Below are 5,195 nucleotides of genomic sequence, written 5' to 3' on the forward strand. Positions count from 1 at the left end.
AGAACCTTATCACAGGCCTAAAGACATGCTGTTGCTGTCAAGTCCCACCCCAAAAATATTTTAGTGGGAACAGCAGATTCACGTCTCACACTGGTGGAATTGCCCGCACTTTTCCTCCCGCCCCCGACCGCATAAAGCTGAAATTGCGCATGTTAAATGTGCATAAGATCTCTTCCAGATGCCCAAAGGTGCCTTTGTCCTCTTAGGTGAAAGGTTCTCTGCCCCTTTCTTTATAGTCCATTGAATCTTTGAAGTGGATTCTTCTGCAGGATATCCTGTGACACCGGTAAACCATGTGCTAGCACTTGCCAACGCTGTATACATCAGCTGAGCACTGACAAACTCATAGCCGGAAATCAGACCAGCTCACCTGTATGTTGTTATTGTTCCAAGATAGGTGTTAGACTTGTAAAAACGTGTTTAGACTCTATAAAATGCTTGTAAGTTGCTGCATGCATTAATTTTTCTTGTAATGTCTGTGTTCCATGCTATAAGGTTATATGTAAGTTTTGCTTTATAACTGTAAAAATGCCTGCTCTGAACTTGTGTACCCAGGCAGGAAGAGTGGTTCCCCTACCCATCAAGAAGGACTGTCAAAACTACAGTGGTGCACCCGTAGGAACACACATCTTGAAGAACCATTGTTACTGCACAAGGTGAGTCACTTCTTCTTGTCTAGTAAAATTGCACTCAGAACAGGGGAGGAATTTTGAGTCAGAGGCTGTGCAAACTGTATGGTATAGTCGAAAGCTGAAAAACACTATCAGCTGCAAGACAATCTTCAGTCCAAGAAATTTAATCGGACAATGCATGACACGCTAAGGACACTCCTGCCTGAAAAGAAGTGAGCCTGGCAGGAACATCTCCCTGAGTTGGTGCTGGCCTACAACAGCCATGTCCATTCATCAGTGAGTTATGTCACTTTTTATCTCATGTTTGGGAGAGATCCCAGGTTGTCATTAGATATCCTGGAGAGAGAGGGCCACGAGGAGGATATGGTGACCAATTTGGACAACTGGGTCAAAGGTTACCATGAAAAGCTGAAGACAGCCTGTGAAGTTGCTCTACAGCTCTAAACACAGCCCAAAGTAGGAAGAAGACTTATGATCGCAAGTTCATTGGGGCTCTCATCAGACCTGGTGACTGTGTACTAGTTCATAACCATACACACCAGGGATGTAATAAAATACAGGACAAGTGGGAGTCAAATCCACACATTGTAGTTGCTCACAACAATCCTGAGCTTCCAATGTATACTATTCGGCCTGGACAAGGAGTTCCTGAGAGAGCAGTATATAGGGACCAGCTAAAACATTGTATTTTTACTCCAGTCAGGGACCATAGGATGCACAGAGGCATATGCCTGGGAGAGACTGAAACCAATGGGGTATGATTCTAATCCCACAAACTGAGTACTGAAGAGAACAGGGTGTGGCAAACCCAAACTGTGATGAAAATGGTCAGATCCCTCAAACTGACCTGGTGTTACCCCAGGACAGGGGAATAGAACCACCAGCGTTAAGAAGGTACAAGAAGAAAGAGCTCCAGGAAGAAATCACAGCCAGTGTGGAACAGGCTGTCCAGCAGCGTCTATGATTTGGGGGGGCGTGTCATAAATATACACAGGGCAGCTATACTGAATTGCAACTAATCAGTGTGTACCACCTGTTAATCTTAGAGATGATTATGTTATTGGTTCTATGCATTGTTTTAATTAATCTTACAATGTACAATATAAAGAAGTGAAAATAGAATATTAAATAAATGTTCTTCTGTTAATTGTTAATGCTTTTCATATATAATATGATGCTTGTAAGTGTTATTGTTAATATAGGACCTGGAAGTGCTGGTCTGAACATTCTAGTGGGGGAAGAATTTTAGCAAGGGGGAATGTCAGTGGGCTATTGGACTCTTACTGAAACTTGGTGGGGTTTTTTGGTTGGTGCTCTCCTAACACCAGGAGAAAGGGGAAGGGCTGAAGAGGAGTTAGGATCCTGAGACTGACACAGCCCCATGGCCAATTGGGAGAGGCCAGCACTCCAAGTCAGCCAGATTCACAGGGGAGGCAGGCAACTGAGGGAGTTGTCAGGGTTCCATCCCCACTCTGAGCTCTGGGGTACAGATGTGGGGACCCTTATGAAAGACCCCCTAAACTTATTTCTACCAGCTTAGGTTAAAACTTCCCCAAGGCACAAATCCTTTCCTTGTCCTTGGACGGTATTGCTGCCACCACTAAGTGATTTAGACAAAAATTCAGGAAAAAGGGCCACTTGAAGTTCCTGTTTCCCCAGAATATTCCCCCAAGCTCCTTCACCCCCTTTCCTAGGGAGGCTTGAGAATAATATACAGACCAAACCCCTGGGTTTTTAGGACACTGAAAATCAATCAGGTTCTTAAAAGAAGAATTTTATTAAAAAAAAAAACGTAAAAGAATCACACCTGCAAAATCGGGATGGAAGGTAACTTTACAAGGTAAATAAAAAGATTTAAAACACAGAGGATTCCCCTCTGACTCTGCTTTCTAGTTACAAAACAGGAATAAAATCACCTCTTAGCATAGGGAAAATTCACAAGCTAAAACAAAAGATAATCTAACACATTTCCTTGCCTTACTTACAATTTTTGTAATCTTAGATGCTCATTTCAGGTATGTTTCCAGGAGATGTTTTTTCTGCCTGGACCCTCTCTCCATCCAGAGAAGGAACAAACAAAGAGAGCACAAACAAAACCTCCCCATCTGCCCCCCGATTTGAAAGTATCTTCTTTCCCCATTGGTTCTTCTGGTCAGGTGCCAACTAGGTTAATTGAACTGATTAACCCCTTACAGGTAAGGCAATTCAGTATAGCTGCCCTGTGTATATTTATGACACGCCCCCCCAAATCATAGACGCTGCTGGACAGCCTGTTCCACACTGGCTGTGATTTCTTCCTGGAGCTCTAGGAGAAAACAGAGTTAATAAGACACATGCACCTCTAGACATACTACTAATTATATAAAAACTAACTATTTTTCACATTTCAAGGACGATTTTAATCAGCTGATTCTGGGAAACTTTCACGGGAGAGTGTATCAGCCACTTTGTTAGAAGCCCCTGAAATGTGTTGTATTTCAAAATCAAAATCTTGGAGAGCTAAACTCCACCGAAGAAGTTTTTTGTTATTTTCCTTGACGGTATGAAACCACTTCAGCGCAGCATAGTCGGTTTGCAGGTGGAAATGCCGTCCCCAAACTTATGGGCGTAGCTTTTCCAGAGCGTACACAATGGCGTAACATTCCTTTTTGGTGATTGACCAGTGACTTTCTCTCTCAGGCAGTTTTTTGCTGAGAAACATAATAGGATGGAATTCTTGATCTGGTTCTTCCTGCATTAAAACTGCTCCCACAACACACTCGGCTGCATCTGGGTTACTGGGGCCCTTAGCACAGGGTAAGACATGAGTGTCACTTTAAGCTGGTTAAAGGCCTTCTGATACTCTTTAGTCCACTGAACTGCATTTGGCTGTTTCTTTTTGGTTAGGTCTGTCAGTGGGGTGGTAATTTGGCTGTAGTGCGGTACAAATCGCCTGTAATGTCCGGCCAAGCCTGAGAAGGATTGGACCTGTTTCTTGGTCTTTGGGACAGGCCACTTTTGGATAGCATTCACTTTGGCCTGTATGGGGTTGATAGTTCCTTGACCCACCTGGTGTCCAAGGTAAGTCACTCTGTTTAGGCCTATTTGACACTTTTTAGCCGTAACAGTTAGTCCTGCCTCCCTTATGCGCTCCAAGACTTTTCATAGATGTTCCAAGTGTTCTGCCCATGAATCAGAAAAGATGGCCACATTGTGAACATAGGCGACTGCAGATTTTCCCAATCCCGCTAGGAGACTATCTACAAGTTTCTGGAAGGTGGCAGGTGCATTTTGCAGCTCCAAAGGGAGCACATTAAATTCATACAGCCCTACATGGGTGATGAAGGCTGACCTTTCCTTGGCAGATTCATCTAGCAGTACTTGCCAGTACCCCTTGGTTAAGTCTAAGGTAGAGATGAACTGGGCACATCCCAGTTTTGTCAATAGCTCATATGTGCGTGACATTGGATAGTTGTCTGGGTGAGTCACAGCATTTAGCTTATGGTAGTCCACGCAAAAGCGTATTTCCCTATCTGGTTTGGGAACTAGAACCACGAGATGCCCATGCACTTTTAGATGGGCAGATTGCACCCACCTGTAGCATATCCTGGATCTCCCGTTCTATAAGGTAAAGTTGGGCTCTAATTGGGTGAGCATTACCTGTGTTAGTGGAGTGGTATGCCCGTTTGGTCCATCCTGGGGTGGCTGAGAATATCGGCATGAAGCTAGTGCACAGCTCCTTGATCTGCTGTCGCTGCATACGTCTGAGGGTCATGGAGAGGTTCACCTCCTCCACGCCACTATCACTTTTTCCTCCATAGTAGATACCTTCAGGCCACTTGGCGTCATCTCCTCCCTGGGCCGTAAACTGACAAACCTTTAATTCTCTGGAATAAAAGGGCTTTAGAGAATTAACATGGTACACTTTAGGCTTTAGGTTTGAGGTGGTGGATGCTATGAGATAGTTAACAGCTCCCGGGTGCTCTTGGACCGTAAATGGCCCCTCCCACGATGCTTTCATCTTATGGGACTGGAGCGCCTTCAAGACCATGACCTGGTCCCCTATTTTGAAGGAATGCTCTCTGGCATGTTTATCATACCAGGCCTTTTGTTCTTCCTGAGCATCTTTTAGGTTTTCTCTAGCAAGGGCTAAAGAGTTTCGGAGGGTGTTTTGTAGGTTGTTTACAAAGTCTAGAATGTTAGTTCCTGGAGAAGGCGTAAACCCCTCCCATTGCTGCTTCACTAACTGTAATGGCCCCTTAATCTCACAGCCATACACAAGTTCAAATGGTGAAAAGCCCAAACTGGGATGTGGTACAGCCCTGTAGACAAAGAGCAACTGCTGCAACACTAGGTCCCAATCATTGGAATGCTCATTTATGAATTTACGTATCATGGCCCCCAAAGTTCCATTAAACTTCTCCACCAGGCCATTTGTTTGATGGTGGTAAGGGGTGGCAACCAAGTGGTTCACCCCATGTGTTTCCCACAGGCTTTTCATGGTCCCTGCCAGGAAATTAGTTCCCAAATCTGTAAGGATGTCAGAGGGCCAACCTACCCTGGCAAAAATGTCTGTTAATGCCT

General features: G+C 44.5%; 1 long non-coding RNA gene across 1 annotated transcript; it reads left to right on the forward strand.

Annotated features, from left to right (window-relative positions):
- The first annotated feature begins 322 nt into the window (after positions 1–322).
- Positions 323–1,786, forward strand: LOC128832442 (uncharacterized). Its single transcript, XR_008443985.1, has 2 exons — positions 323–656; positions 1,332–1,786. It is a non-coding gene; the product is annotated as an uncharacterized LOC128832442 (long non-coding RNA).
- Positions 1,787–5,195: the final 3,409 nt, after the last annotated feature.

Source organism: Malaclemys terrapin, chromosome 2 (assembly GCF_027887155.1).
Source record: "Malaclemys terrapin pileata isolate rMalTer1 chromosome 2, rMalTer1.hap1, whole genome shotgun sequence".
Taxonomy (NCBI): Eukaryota; Metazoa; Chordata; order Testudines; family Emydidae; genus Malaclemys; species Malaclemys terrapin.